We start from the raw sequence: 17,195 nt of genomic DNA on the forward strand, positions 1-17,195 counted from the left end.
ACTATACTTTACTCAAAATGAGTAATTTGCGTACTATACTTAATCCATAGGCATCCTAATCTGGTAGTTTTTTCCCAGATAACATCCACATTAGAACTTTATAATTGCAGGCAATGTTAAATATGCCAGCAGCAATATCAGCATTATACTAATGTTGACATTTGCTCCTAAAATATTATGCATAGTCCTCTACCAGACTATGTTTTTGGACCAACATGTTATCTATGGACATATTTTCTCTTGATAGTCTTTTCAAATTAAAACATGCTCAATGGAGTCATTTTAGTAATTGGTATTTCAGTTATCTTTGTGTTCATCATCTTTATGATTATTATTTTCTCATTTAGAAAAGCAAGCCATTCTTCCCTTTCCCCAAACTAGTACTACTTCAACAACAGGCCTGTCATTTTTTTTTTACTTACAATTTAGATAGAGGGTATGTTGTTTGAAATCTTACATTGTGGTCCAAGAGTGACATATTAATAAAATAATTCCATCTAGCTGCATTCTTTGCCTTCTGCTTATATGTCAACTTGAAATTTTATTACACATATTTATTGAAGGTACCTTTGAAAACATAATTAAGGCAGAGAATTTGGATTTAAAAATATATATATTTTACCCAAATGAAGAACCTAATCAACTAGTAATTAAAATATTGTCATACAAAATGTCTTTACAATCAGTCTAGTTGTTGTAGATAACATAGACAATAAGTAAAAAATTTTAAGTGCTTTCCATGATAGGCAATCTGATAAATTCTGAAATTTAAAGAAAGACTAAACTATTGCCTGCCTTCAGGGAATTTTACATTCAGAGAGCATGTAAATAAGAAGCTACTATATACAGACACACAGAGAGAGTAGATCAGAGAAAGGACAAAGCATAAAGCAGAAATATTGGATAATTGACAAATCATATTATTTTTGGGATACCTTTTTGCTATTTATATTTGAATATGAGTATATATGACATTTTGAAATTCAGAATACTTTAAATCAAAAAATGAAATTATACTGTGAAGAAATGACTTCGGAAAAGCCAAATAAATGCCTAGCTTCCTGATTCTCCCTAGCTCATTCATTTCTTCCCTCTTCCCTACTCATCTAAAAATGAAAGGCAATATTATTCAACTAGACACAGTTCCAAGGATTTAATTGCCCTTAGAAGATATAACTAGTATATGGCCTTCTAAATTAAGTTTGTAAAGATGTCTGCAATTTCTAAAGATGTTATTGACAATTGGATTGAAATCTTTATAATTTGGATGGCAGATCCAAAGTAATTTTATTAAAGCATTTACACTACAAATATACTTAATCAATTGAGTATAAATTAACCTAAGAACTTTTGTTGTCATGGACACTTTCCTGCAATTATTCAGTGCCTCCCCATCCTTTGTGATCTGTTGCTTAATATCCTGCTTAGACCTGATTTCTTCAGGCATAGAACCCCAAACGACTAATCAACACTTAGGTTAATTACATTTTCCATTATCACCTAACGACTGCCTCTATTAAGAAGCATAAAAAAACCTATAGAAATAATATAAAGGCAGGATATTTTTGTAGTTATCTTCTAAAATATTTTATGGCTTATTGATTTTGATTACTTGTCTTTAACATTAATTTCACCATAATAATAACAACTTACACTAATTACAAGCTCAAAGATATACAAGGTATTTTAACATACTTAATTGAATTCCACTTTGACTTTGGTTGGATGAATCAGTAAAGATTTTCTCTATAGTAAACAAAATTGTTTCAAGGACAATACTATCCTTCTAGTTACCTAGCTTCTCAATCTTGAAATCATCCTCAATCCATCAATGACTATGGCCAGCTCCATAGTCATTAATGAATATAGTTCGACAATGTCTATTGAGATTGCAGTTGTCATTTTCCTATTTTATGCTCTGTAAGATTAGTTTTTATCAGGGGAAAATGACACTGAATCTTGAAAAAGAAAATATTTTAAAAATCAAGTGTTCCTCATTTGTATGCCTTATATGAAGTTCTGAAAAGCAAGATAAGCAGCCTCTTACTGCTGTGGTAGTTTGCTCTTGTTGAGTCGTTTTAGTCATGTCTGACTCTTTGTGACCTCTTTTAGGGTTTTCATGGCAAAGATACTGGAGTGGTTAGTTCACTTTACAGATGACTAAACTCAAGGTCACACAATTATTGTTTGAAGTAAGAAGTTTGAAACTGAGGCTTCCTGACTTTAAGCCTTGCCCCCTGTACATTTTTGAAATGTAGTTCACTTAGAAAATGAGTCTCCATACTTTTTTCCTAACACAGTGGCAAGATGAGTTAACCAAGTAATAATTTCCCCTTTCTCAACTATTTTATCTCAATTTTCTCAAGATCTTTTTTGCTTCTAATTTCTCTTCTTAAGTTATTGTTTTGGAACTTACTTATTCTATGTGTACTGTGATTAATTTTTTGAAATATTTTTCATACTAATTATTCTTAAATTTGTTTCAGGGTTAAAAGTCTCATAAAGGATAATTTTTACATACCTATTTTCTTCTCTCTTTAAACTCTTTGGCAACACACTTGAATTTTATCCATTTTAAAAGACAGACCAACAAAAGACTGCCGTGAAACAAAAATATGAAATATAACATTCATAACTTGAATTTATAGGTCTTTTAATCATCAGAAAACATTTATTGAACACATTCATAGAAATACTACTTCTTGCTCATTGTGCCATTTTTCAATTCTTGTTATACTTTTGAGGAAAATATAACTTTTGTACCTTCTTCTTTGAGAAAACTGGGACAATTAGAATTTTCTTCAGCTTTTCCAAATCCTTACACTCCCCAAATCAGACTCTTCATTTTCTGAAAGTCTTTTTAAAAATGTTTATTTAACTTATTAATTTATAACATTTAGGAGGTGCATTTATCTATCTATCTATTTATCTATCTATCTATTTATTTATTTATTTATCTATCTATTTATTTATTTAATTTAAACCCTTACCTTCCATGGCAGAAGAGTGTTAAGGGCTAGGCAATGGGGAGTCAAGTGACTTGCCCAGGATAACACAGCTAGGAAGTGTCTGAGGCCAGATTTGAACCTAGGACCTCCCATTTATAGGTCTGGCTCTCAATCCACTAAGTTGCCCAGCTGCCCCTCTGGAAGTCTTAAGTGAGGATGTACTCCTGTTCCTTAAGCAAGCCCTGCCACCTAGTCTCCCTTTAACAAATCATTCTAGCTGCTTTCTCCCTTTCACTGCTAGATTATACAACTAAACCAATTTCTTTTTTTTTTTTTCAACTCATTGCCCTGTTCTTTTCCACCAACATCATGTTGGTCTGTCTCAATCTGACTTCGAAGCTAGCCCAACATTTACTAAGCACTCAGAGAGTGCAGGACATTATTATACATGCTTGGGATAAACATACAAAATGCTCATTTCCTGAAAAGAACATACATTTTTGGAGAAATACAATATGCAAATGGATAAATATGTATATGCTTACATGAATACGTGCTTACAGACCTATCATAACCTGAGGAGGAATAAGAGGTCAGGAGCTGAGTTTCAAATAAACAAATATATAGAAAATAATTTGAAGAGGTAAAGATAGGGCACAGAGTAAAATAGGGTCATGGAAGACAACCCATAAGATATGGAACATGAGCTGACCCCTAAAAGAAGCTCAGAATCCAATGAGAGAGAAGTGAGGAAAGAGCACATTCTAGGCAGGGGGTCCAGTCTGCAAAGGCAGGAAGCTCAGAGTATCAGCTTGAAGGTTGAGGAACAGCAGACTGACCACTCGGCTTAAGGCAGAGGTTGTTATGAAGGATGACTTCCTGGAAGAGATGGTATTTAAGCGAGGCCTTGAAGGATGGTTCAGAATTAGATAAATATAGGTAAGGGAATGTAAAATAAATTTGGCTAAAGCTGAGTGAATAGAAGTATAGTAAACAGATTATTTGAGTTTGTATGGAGCCTTAAAGACCTTTCCAACAGTTTCAATGGGAAACATTGAACAATAGTGAACTACTGAAGAAGTTTAAGAAAATAAAGCTTATGTAGCTAAGTGGCACCACAGCTAGAATGCTAGACCTGGAGTCAGGAAGACTTCTGAGTACAAATTCAGCTTCAGACACTTAGTATCTATGTGACCCTAGGAAAGTCACTTAACCCTGTTTGCCTCAGTTTGCTCATATGTAAAATCAGTTGATTATGAAAATAGAAAAAAAACTGCTGTAGTATTTTTGCCAGGATAACCCCAAAAGGGATCCCAAACAGAAGGATATGACTGGAAAATGCCTCAAGTTAAATCATTGTGATTGGTTGCCATATTTATTAGGGGCAGAAAGGCATAGAAGATCTGGAGACGAGACTATCTTGAGTTAGGAGAGGCCCAGGTCAGAGTCTTGACCCTTACACTTACTACTTGGGTGTACATTTTTAAGCCCCAATTTCCTCATCTGCTAAATGGGAACAACAATGTTACTTAAAGGTTCACTTTTACATGGATTTTGGGATTTGCCAAATATTTGGCATACATTATTTTAAATCATCAGATCATTGATCTAGAGCTAGAATAGAGAATTTGAAACCACCTAGTCCATTTTTGTCACTTTATAGATGAAGAAGCTGAGGTATAGGTAGTGAGGTAATACATATCAGATGTGGGATTTGAACCGAAGGTCTTCTGTCTCCAGAAAGTGTTGCCCACTCAACCATGCTACCACATTTGGACCCCACAACATCTCGTTAAAATAACCCTATGTCCATTTTATAGATGAGGAACCTCTGGCTCAAAGGTGTTAAGTTAACTGAGACTGAGATTGCAGCTTAGGTCTTTCCTGACCCTACATGCATCGTTCTTGCCACCACACCACATTATCTCAGCCACTGTTGTGAGGAACAAATCAGATAATGTTTGACAAGCATTTTGGAAGCTTGGAAGCACTATAAGTGTCCATTATTTGTTATAAATGAAATGAGTTGTGGAGGGCATAAATAAATAGTTGTCAGCCCTGTGAGTATGATTTACCCAGAGAAGACAGAGGAAATCTTGTGATCAGGAGATGGGAATGAGGAGATGAAAAGACTTGGCACTGAGGGAAACATACGGGGGTTAAAGAGGCATGGAACAATTTTAAATTGTGGATCTGAGGAATGAGAGATGTTGGGTATAGTGAAGAGAAGTTCAGGAGGAGAGAAATTTTAGGTGAGAAGATTTGAAATTTATTTTTTTAGTATTTGCAGTTTCAGGTAACAGGGGAAAAATCCAGTTGGAAAGGCAAAAGGCACAGAATCTACATCTAGAAGTGGGGAAAAAATATATCAACTTCTGAAGAAAATATATACTGAAGGGAAATTTTTAAAAAAAGAATTTCTTTGACTTAAAAAATCAAGATGTTTTGCTAAATAATTTCTTGTGTAAATCACTTAATGCTAACCAGTGTTATAGAACTTGATGGTCAGAATAATAGATTTTTCTTCCCTTGATAAAATAAAGATAAAAAAATCCATGGTTCATAATGTATTTTTAAGAGAGAAGAAAGATAAAATTGGACTGTAATATTTCTTGAAATGATTTGAAAAAGTAATATCCCATTGATACTTTAAACAAGGAACAAGAGAACTTTAATAGTATTTATCTTGAAGATGCAATTAACAAAGGTTTAGGCTAATTAGGTGAAGAAACATTGGTCTTAAGAGAAATATAGCCTAGTCTACCACATTTGGTCACTCTAGAATCCTAATTAAATTACACATTAAGTGAATAGTCAGTTGAATACTAACAAAATGATTTTTAAAAAAGAGCTAGTAGAAGTGCCAAACTGGAAGTCGTTATTTTGAATGCCAAATATACCTTCAGTATGTATGAGTTCTGTACAAAAGGTACTTTTTATAAATCATTTTCTTAGTGTATTTCCATTCCATTTTAAAAGCCTTTGTAGTACCCTTATTTCTTTGGTAATGCATATGTTGTCATCTCAGATTTGGAATTTATTTAAATTTAATTTTTTAAATGCTATTCTTTTCATGATTTTAATTATTATACTCATAAGAGTTCAAATGAGCTTTTACACCTAACCAATATAGTCTATTTAAAAAAAAAACCTAAGAAATACTCTCCTTATCTTTATAACAACAACATTAAAAAACTGTTAGCACTAAATAGGAAAGCACTTTTTATGAATAGTGCTTGTGAGTAAGAAATTTTTAAACCTACTGCAATTGACTTCACTTGTGACATTTGGCTATTCCCTTCACTCCTCAGTTGTTTAAGGATTATTCTAAATCAGTGATTTCCAAACTTTATACCACAACTTCTACCCTTTCTTCTCCCCCCAAAAACTGTCAGACTCTTACACTTTTTATAAAACAGCCCATGTAAAATTTTTCTTAGCTTATATTTTGTTTAAATAAAATATAGAGGATGAATTATAATTTTATTACAACACAAACAAATCTTAACATAGAGTAAAATAACATGTCATATAGAGTTTTTATTTTTATTTTTTAATCCCTTACCTTCTGCCTTAGAATCAATACTTTGTATGGACTCCAACGCAGAACTGGCAAGGGCTCTAGGCAATGGGTGTTAAGTGACTTGTCCAGAGTTATACCACCTACGAAGTGTCTGAGGTGAGATTTGAAGCAAGGACCTTGTATCTCTAGGCCTGGTTCTCAATCCATTGAAACACCTTGTTGCTTCATACAGAGTTTTTAAATTGATAATATAATTTATTTTATATTATTTAAAAATTATTTAGAATATTTTTCCATGGTTACATGATTCATGATTTTTCCCACTCCTCTTCCCTTCCCCCCCTCCAGGAGCTGACAAGCAATTCTACTGGGTTATACACATATCATTATTCAAAACCTATTTCTATGTTATTCATATTTGCAGTAATCTTTTAACATCAAAACCCTATTCACAGGGGGACAGCTGGGTAGCTCAGTGGATTGAGAGCCAGGCCTAGAGACAGGAGGTCCTAGGTTCAAATCCGGCCTCAGACACTTCCCAGCGGTGTGACCCTGGACAAGTCACTTGACCCCCATTGCCTACCCTTACCAATTTTCCACCTATAAGTCAATACACAGAAGTTAAGGGTTTAAAATTAAAAACAAAAAACCAACAAAAAAAACCAACAAAAAAAAACAAAACAAAGAAAACCCTATTCACATCTGTAAGAAGGGAAATTAGATATTTATACTGAAGATGTGGCCATCAATTAGCTTGATTCCACAATTAAAATAGACCCAAGTCAGGATACCTTTTATAGAAGTTTATTTACAATTAGGAAGGTTGAAGGTAGGGAAATAGGGAGAGAGAAACTCTGACCAGGACCACCCGAGGTCTGGGCCCCGTGAGAATGAGAATCTAGAGATTAATAAAACAAGGCTACCAGCCGCAAGGCCTTAAGACAATTTGAGAGGTAAAGAAGCCTCCTTTAGGGTAGAGACCCTAGAAACGCCAAGAGAGGTGCAAGGAAGTCAGCCTAACTTACCCACGTGACAATTCAGAGGTGAAGCCCCCTGAGGTCTCAACAGAGATCCTTCAGCACCAAGTTCAAAGCCTGAACTGCCTCAACAGGAAGTTACCAGACTCTTTCGCCACTTCCTGCACTCACCTCTAATTTCAAGTGGACAAATGGCAGCCTCAAAACTGTTTCAGACTGCCCAAAGGGCAGTCCCTTGTTCTTGATTTGTTACTTATTGTCATGCATGGGTAACTCATCTCCCCTCCCCACTAAGGGAGGTGGGGATGACATTATCTCTGGTGGCTAGAGTTTTAACTATGAATGGGGGGTGAGCTCATTCCATTTACACACATCCCCATCAAACCATGTAATTGATCCTATGTTTTTCTTTTGCGCTTCTGCTCCCACAGTTCTTTCTCTGGATGCACTTAGCATTCTTTCTCATAAGTTCCTCCGGATTGTCCTGAGTCATTGCTGCTAGTAGAGAAATCCATTATGTTTGATTGTGTCACAGTGTATCCCTTTCTGTGTACATATTCTCCTGGTTCTGCTCCTTAGGCTCTGCATCAATTCCTGGAGGTCTTTCCATACTACCTAACTTTATACCAGCAATGTGGTAGATAGATAATAAAGTAGACTTCAGAACCAGGAAAACCTGAGTGCAAGTTCAGTGTTTTTTTTTGGGGGGGGGGGGGCAGGAATATATAGGTTATCTGTGTTCTGACTCCATATCAGCACGTAATTTTGCAATGAATTTTTCTTTTATTCAGCTTTTTTAAGGCAAGTTGATTACTTATATAACTTTAAAAATTTTATTAGCTCCTCATTTATATTTCTCATTACAAATATATATGACTCTGGGGCAGCTGGGTGGCATAGTGGAGAGAACACAGTTCCTGGAGTCAAGAAGACCAGACTGCCCTAAAACACAAACTAGTGTGTGATCCTGGGAGGACAAGTATGCCTCAGTTCCCTCAATGGTAAAATGGGAACATTAATAACATCTACTTCTCAAGGTGGTTGTTAGAATAAAGAGAAAGTATTTGTTAAGTGCTTTACAAATCTTTAAGAGCTTTATAATTACTAGCTGTATTAATAATTACAATAATGCTGTTGATGAAGATAATGGTAATGATGTTTCCAAGCTGCATTAGGGCCATATGAGCCACATTTTTAACTGACATTCACTGAGCTGTCTGAATAGAATATAGTATAATTTTCATATCTTATTCATCTCAATTAAAATTTATTTCATTAAAAAAATCTATATAATGGAGCATTTTCATCAATATATTTGCAAAGTACCAAATCTTTGTTAAATATCATTTTCAACAACATGTTTGGAAAAGGCCTCTGATATCCTTTCCAGCTCTAAATCTATGATCCTATGGATCAATATGTCTATCATCAATTATAATCAAATGAATAATTTTAACCATATTTCTTTCTTTCTCGTAGTACTGTACTGCAAAATAGGAAGGTTTTAGTTTCTTAGTTAATTGAGCACAAAGGTTTTCAGACTTATGGACACTTCTCCTTCCCAATGTATTATCTGAAAGTGAATCATTTCAAGCTTCATTGCATAAGATATACCAAAATTCATTTCATCCATATCTATAGCTTCAGGTACTGTCACTATGTGTCCTAATGAATGACACTTAAAAATTGTGGAAGCAACTTTATGCTATGCAGAGCTCCTTTTGATATCTGAGAATTTTTAAAATTTTGCTTACTAAAACCATAAAATTCTCTCTCAAAAAATATGGAATCTTGCCCCAGTGTATTTTATATGTACACTTCAAAGAGTCATTTCGGTTTATTAGTTTCCATCCTATTCACAGCTAAAAGAATTCTTAAAACACACACATATACACATATATGCACACATTTCCTTTTACGATATTTGTGAATTCCAGTGATTGGCATATTGCATTTTCTTGACTTCAGCCTTATTATTTTTTCTATATTCTATTTATAATACCCCTTTTGACTTCTCTTGTACTAGTTTCAGATACTGCAATGGATTTTCTCTTTAAAAAGGTAGTATGTTATCTATTAAAATTAGAGACAATAAAAAATAAATTTAAGTTAAATTTATAAAAATTACAAATTATATCAGCATGTAAATTATCATAATTTAAAAAATTGTAACTTTTTGGAAATCATTATTACTTTATACTAAGTATATTATACTAAGATGAATGATTTGAGAAATAAATACTAATATTGTTTAAATGTATATACTTCCTGTATAATGAGCCCATGCCAATTGACTATGACCATTTTAAATTGTATCCACTTTGAAATATTATGAGGTTGATTCAAATTTTACTTCATTTGTGTTAATGCATGAAGTTATTCTGAGTTGCATTTTATGTTATTTTTAGTGAATTTACCATGTTTGATTTTTTATTTTCATTGATTTGATTTGAATATTTCCATTGGAAAAAGTGTTTATCTTCATGTAGGAGTTGCACTAGATGGTTGATATTATTTCATGTTCCTATTCCTAAAATAGTTTCATCTTTCCTCCAAGAGTGGCATGTCCCACAAAATGGAAAACTGTTGTAAAGAAAATTCTTTATGCGCCTTAAAACAATGTTGTGAACAAATGTGAATAATTATCTTATGATCCATAGGGTTAAACCACTGCTCAAAGTGGGTGGGAAGATTCTAAGAGATAACAGAAAGAAGAAAGAACTTAGCTTCTATTCTACTTATTTTTTTACTGTTAACTTTAGAGCTAGAATTCTATTCTACTTGTTTTTTTACTGTGAACCTTAGAGCTAGAAAGTATAAGTGAAAAAAATGAAAACCAAGAGTAGTAGTAGTGAAATGGATAAAAAATGGGGTGATAAAAGCCCTCAAGGAGTTCGTGTCACTAGACTCATGTGAACTATATAGATTTACAAAGAAACTGCCAACTATGATTATTGACGACATCCCTCTTTAGTGCTTACTGAAAAATCTTGAAAAGTGAGAGATGCTGTAGATCTAAAAATGACAAATATCCTGATTTTTAAGAAGTGGAAGGGGAAGAAGAGTGAAATCTTCAGTCAGCTCCAGAATATGTTGTTAAAGGGATTACATATGCATGTAGAAAGAAAAACAGTAATCACTATGAGCTAGAATTCCTTCATTAAACAGATTCCAGATTAATATAATTTTATATTTGGCAAACCAGGATTGCTTTGTTAGTAAATATGGAAAATGTTATAGACATAATATTCCTGTTTTTCAATAAGATATAAGAAAAGTGTTTCATGCTCTTCTTCTGAGCATGATGGAGAGGTGGAGGTATAAGCTTAATGATAAAATTAAAAGGATTTTGACCTTAACAACTGGACATAATAATAATAATAATAATAATAATAGAAGGGGATAAGCACTTACGCAGTACCTCTGCTGTGTCAGCCACTTTACAAATATCTCATTTGATTCTCCCTATAGCCCTGAAAGGTTGGTGTTGTGTTGTCCCAATTTTACAGATAAAAAACCTGGGGCAGAAAGAGAGAGTCACACTGCTAGCAACCATCTGAAAGCAGATTTAAACTCAGATCTTTTTGACTTTCAGCCCAGCACTCAATTCACTATACCATCTTACTACCTAATATTCATTAATGGGTAAAAGTTTGGAGAGAGGTCACTAGTGGACTGCCACTGAGATCTATTTTGAGCACTGTGCCATTCAACAGTTTTATCAATGGTTGAGATGAAAACCCAGATCCATACTTACTAAATTAACAGATGACATAAAGCAGGGAGAAATAACACATTGCATGACATCATTTAAAAACATCTCAGGAGGCTAGACTTATGTATTAAAAAATAATAACAAATCTGGCCTCAGACACTTCCCAGTTGTGTGACCCTGGGCAAGTCACTTGACCCCCATTGCCTACCCTTACCACTCTTCCACCTATAAGTCAATACACAGAAGTTAAGGGTTTAAAATTAAAAAAAAATAATAAGATGATATCTGATAGGGATAAATACAGATGAGTGTGTAGCTTTATACCTTAGTGTCAAGTACATAATACTTGAGATATGGTTAGTTAAGAGTTCACAAAAAAAAAAAAAACAAAAACATGTGGAGGTTTCTTTACATTTAAAACACAATCTTCAAGGATTTAGAATTTTTGGCAAACATTCATACCATCAATTCAAAGGAAAATGTGAAGGTTTAAATTAAAAGTTTAATTATTTTTAAGATGTTCTTTGTTCATTTGGTTAGTTATTCGTGTTACTGCTATTTTCTGCAACATTTTGTATATTACTTTAAGGTTTTATTTGTTCCCTTTGAGTATACAAAGAAAATGCTGACAGTTAAAGAATAGGAATAGTAGATAATATAAATTTTTGTAAATCATTTTTAACCATCTTGAAGATTGTTGTAATGAATATTCTTCAGATAGTGATGCACTACTTTCAGGAGAAATATTGCATCAAAAGCAAGCAAAAAAAAGCCAGCTCTTTCAAGCTGTATTTGCTTTGTCCTTGATATTACCTTTTTTAAGGGGAACTTTGCCAAAGGAAAAGCTAATATTTCTTTTACTGAATCTTAAGACCTGCAATGCAGGTTTGCATCAGCAGAATGAAGTGGCAATAATGGTGATCAAGTTGAAGTAACTGAATATCGACCAAACATCCTTAAATGGTAGCAAAATGAGTTTATGCTGAGTTACTATTTTATATAGTACATAATTATATACCACCTGATTAATATTCCATTGTTGTTCCATTCTTAATTTAGCAAACAGAGCCTGGGAAATAGTAGATAAATGTATCTTATGACAAACAACCTCAATCATAAAGGCAGTTGGATCAGCATAAAGAGCCATGATTTCTGGACTTATCCAGGAGCTTGAATATATTAATCAATTTTTCTTGCTTGAACATAAGATCCCTCTGCAGTAGGATCACTTTTCTCATTAAAAACAAAAGCTTCATATCCTTTAAAAATAATATTCTGGTCAATTTTATCCCATACCATCAGTCCTAAGTTGATTTAATGAATTATGCTTTATAAGAAACATGGAAATACTTATTGAATGATAGGACATGTATAACCTATATCAAATTGCCTGCCAACTTGGAGAGTGGGAAGGGGAAAGAGTAAGGGTGGGAAAGAACATGGATCACAAAATATTAGAAATCACTTTTTAAAAATTGTATCTATATTTAATTTGGAAATTTTTCTGAAGAGTTATTATGCTTCATTCACTTCTTGGTTAATAGACAACTTTCAATCAAGTTTTTGTTCCCAACATTCTGTTGACATTTCATTCTAAGTAGGTTTCAGTGAATCACATAATGGCCAAATCTAGAAATTTTCTCGAATTTTCACTTTACTGTTTTATAATATTTGACTTTACCTCCTTGTCCTTCTGTACTAGCCTAAATTTCCTTCGTTTTTCTGATGTTCTCCCTTATTGTTCTGCTTCCTCTCATCCTCTAATGGTGGATATACCTTGACTTGAACTTCAACTCTCTTTTCTTTAAGCTCTCTTCATCATAGCACTTATGTTCTGATTTTTTTAAATTTATAAACTCCATACAAATAACTTTTAAATCTTTCTTTTTCTAGCCTTGATCTCTCTTCAGTGTTCTACTAATAAATCCAACTGTGTACTTATTGATCATTTAAACCTAGATGAAAAATCTGAATTATAGTCTTAAGACTTTGTCTTTTACATTATTGAGAAGATTGAGACAATATAAAATGTGCACCACTATTCCCCTCTTCTCTCCTTTGAAGCTTTCTAAATCTTTTTTCCCTCTGTTCTTCTAGTATTTGAGAAAGAGATGAAACTTCTCTTTAACAAGAATGATACTTATAGCTTCCATATTGAATTGATACCCTCTATCCTCCATAACCTTATTTTTTTCTCAATTAATTACTGTTCAGTTCAATAAATACTTACTATGGTCTTTCCCCAAAGTCTGAGAGGATATGAGATAAACCATAATCACTAACTTCATGAATGTTAGTAATAAAACATATTATAAAATAGCATATGATAGCACTGGTTATGAGCATCTCTAATATACCTATATGAAGAAATATGAATGGAATATTGAGAAAATTTGAGTGTCAAGGTGGGCTTTATGGAGATGTTCTCTGAGGTAGAATTTAATGGGGGAATTGGAATGTTGAGTAAGAAAAAGCTGGAGGGACAACATTGTTTAGAGAGTAGTATGAATAAAAATAAATATGAATAAAGGTGCTACAAAACATCTTTGGAGGAATCTAGAAAATAATCCAGTTTGAATGAAACATAGGAATGATTTGAAATAATAATAAAATAACAAAGTTCTTCTGGATTTTTAAAAGCTTTGAATACAAGACAAAACAGTCTGAATTTTATTCAGTAGATGGTAGAAAACCCTTGAAGACTTTTGGAAAAAATAGAGATATGCCCAGCTAATGTTCGAGGAAAAATAATTTGGCAGTATTATAAAGAATGTGATAAAGTGAGGAGTGGAGTTGGGATGACCTTTCAGGATGCTATTTCAGTTTTTCTACGTGGGAAGTAGTGAGAGCTCCTAATAGGATGGTAGTAGTGGAAATATAAAGAACATGTGCTGAGAATCGAGAAGACTTGCTAAATAATTTCACATGAGAAACAAGGAAAAGGGAATCAATTATCTTCATTGTGTATATACTCTTCTGGCAGGGAAGATAAAGACAAAAATGAAATAATCTCTTCCCTCAAGGGGCTAACATTCTATAGCAGTCACACACAGCAAGGATAAAGAATAGTTCTACAATTGTTTTATTCTAGCTAAAAATATGCATTATATTTTGTCGAAGACCTCCTGTTGACCTATTGATATAATCTCATGATTTCGCAAGTTTTTCATATAGATACCACTAATATACCGAATGTTTTCATATTATTAAGTTCATGGTATAAATTCCTTTTAATTCTTTGGGTAAATCCAACTTGAATATAATGAATAATTTTAAAAAATATATGTATGAGTTTTATGTGCTGTTATTTTATATGATATTTTTATTATTATTTATTCAAAATATGGACCTGTGGCTGCTTCATATACCATCCTTTTTTCTCTAGACTTCTAGAAAGAGTACTTAATTTATAGGCATTGCTTCTACTTGAGGCATCTGCAATCTGATTTTTTGTCTCACCATTATACTAAAATTCCTACAACAGATGTTACCAAATACCTCCTAACTAACAAATCCAGTGGCTTTTTTTCTCAATTTTTCATTGGTCTTTTTCTCAGTGTTTATCCTTTTTGATCCTTTTAAGCAACTTTTCTCCTTAATAACTTCTCTGGTAAATTCTTCATGGATGTCCTTCTCCTTCTCTGACACAGTTTGTCTCCTTCAGCAGTGCCATTGCTTCTTTTGTATCATCTACAAATGACTGGTGGTCATTCCCTCAAGTTTCTGTCCTTTATCTATCAAATATTTCTATATAGTTCACTTCTATTTTCACTCATGACTTCTAAATAGGTGAATTTCAAATCTTTATTTCCAAAGCTGATTTCTCTGTAGGGTCATAGCCTCACAGTTTCTATTTCCTGAAAACATCTCAACATACCTCAAACATTGTGGTCCAAAACTAAACTCATCATCTTCCATTTCAAAACCTACTTCTTATTCTAATTCTCCACTACTTTTTTGGTATTACCACCACTTTTACCCCAAGAAAGTAATACGGGAAAACTAAGTCAACCTTGAGAATTCTTGGTAACTTTATGCCATTTGTCCATATCTGATCAGTTGCTATATCTTGGTTTTTTCTTTGCCTATAACCTCAGCAAACATTAATCTCCCATCCCAAGTTATATTCAAAAGGTATCATGTAACATGTTGCCGTATTTCATAGCATTGCTCTGAATACTTTGCCTAAAGTCTATAAGCTATTATATAATATAAAATAATTCTTAAATTTCATGCATTTGATGAAACTTTAGGTACAGGCAAAAAATGGACATAGATCAATTTTCTTTTATCATATTATTAGGAGATATAAGCAATGATCTTTATTTAATCTATTCTGACTAATGATTTAATTAATTTTTAAAGATTTTGCTCCTGGTTTCTTATTAATGATATTTACTGCTCAATATGTTAATGAATATTTGGAACATACTTTGGTATAATCATGTCTTAATTATTTTGCTTTCTGCTTCTAAAATGCTTTAACCACTCTTATCTGATATTCATATCACACCCATCCTTTAAAGCCCAGTTCAAGTACAACTTCTATCACATTTACTCTAAATATCCCAGCCTTTGTTGCTCTTTTTCCCTATTAAAATCATATGGCAGGGGGCAGCTAGGTAGCTCAGTGGATTGAGAGCCAGGCCTAGAGACGGGAGGTCCTGGGTTCAAATCCGGCCTCAGACACTTCCCAGCTGTGTGACCCTGGGCAAGTCACTTGACCCCCATTGCCTACCCTTACCACTCTTCCACCTATGAGTCAATGCACAGAAGTTAAGGGTTTAAAATAAAAAAAATTAAAAAAAAATTATAATAAAAAAATCATATGGCATTTATAATCTATAATATACAGTTTAGATCTTAATCTTGTTGTATATATAGTGCATTTAAAGACCTTTAAAGGGGACATCTGGATAGCTCAGTCGATTGAGAGCCAGGCCTAGAGATAGGAGATCTTGGGTTCAAATTTGGCCTCAGACACTTCCTAGCTGTGTTACCCTGGGCAAGTCACTTAACTCCTATTGCCTAGACTTACCATTCTTATGCCTTAGAACCAATATTCTAAGTATTTATTCTAAGACAAAAAGTAAGGATTTAAAAAAATAAAGACCTCTAAAATTTGCCTCCAACCTACCTCAAAGTTAGTAGATATCTAATGTTTTTTTTTTTAAATTAAATTGTGAAAATAGCATTGGATTGAAAGTTAACTGATATGGGTTGACTTGGTGACTATGGCTGACACACCTTAATCTCTCTGAATTTGTTTCTCTAATAAAAAGTGGGGTTGGGGACGACCAATAAAATTATTACTTTGAATTCATTCACCTTTAAAATGTGTAATTCTACATATTATCTTATATCAGCCACTTTTGTTCTTGGTTTACATCATCTTATAAATTCCACGAAGACATTAATTCTTTCTTTTATGTTCTTTTGTATTTCTCCCATAGCCCCTAGCTATGGGAGTGCTGAGCACATCTTCACCACTGAATCTATTTGCTAATTAATCTATATAGACATGATTCATATAGTTTAAAAAATAGCAAAGTAATATACCGTATTTATATCAGAGATCATATATTTCTTTTGAATATATTCTTTTTTGAATATATTCTGTTGAATAAACAGAAAATGACTTTTGATGCTTCCTGAGTATTTCCCTGGTCTTATATACTATTGTTAATCATGCCAGCAGTTCCCCCACAGAGGACAGAGCAGAGTGTCATAAACTTGTTGGGATCTTGTACAGAAGAAGACAATGTCCCTTTCTCCTGCCCTTTAGTACAGTTCCACTCCTTAGCAGGTAGATGTGAATGTATACCTTTGAACAGACCACTTCAGCTGCCAAGGCCTCTGCCTAGTTATCTGTAAAATTAAGGAGCTAAATTTAAGGAATTTTTAAGTTTTGCTCAAACTCTAAATAGATTCCCATGGTCTCAGTGTTCCCAACAATGTACAGGTCCATGGTGAAATAAACAGAGGGTGAGGCAAAATTACTTTAGGTGACAAAATTATTACTAAATCTAGGA

The 17,195-nt window shown here is 33.3% G+C and overlaps 1 protein-coding gene across 2 annotated transcripts in view; it reads left to right on the forward strand.

Annotated features, from left to right (window-relative positions):
• Positions 1–17,195, forward strand: part of DYNC2H1 (dynein cytoplasmic 2 heavy chain 1) — a 390,998-nt gene that overhangs the window by 310,743 nt on the left and 63,060 nt on the right. The gene's annotated exons all lie outside the window — the stretch shown is intronic.

The sequence above is a fragment of the Gracilinanus agilis genome, chromosome 3 (assembly GCF_016433145.1).
Source record: "Gracilinanus agilis isolate LMUSP501 chromosome 3, AgileGrace, whole genome shotgun sequence".
NCBI lineage: Eukaryota > Metazoa > Chordata > Mammalia > Didelphimorphia > Didelphidae > Gracilinanus > Gracilinanus agilis.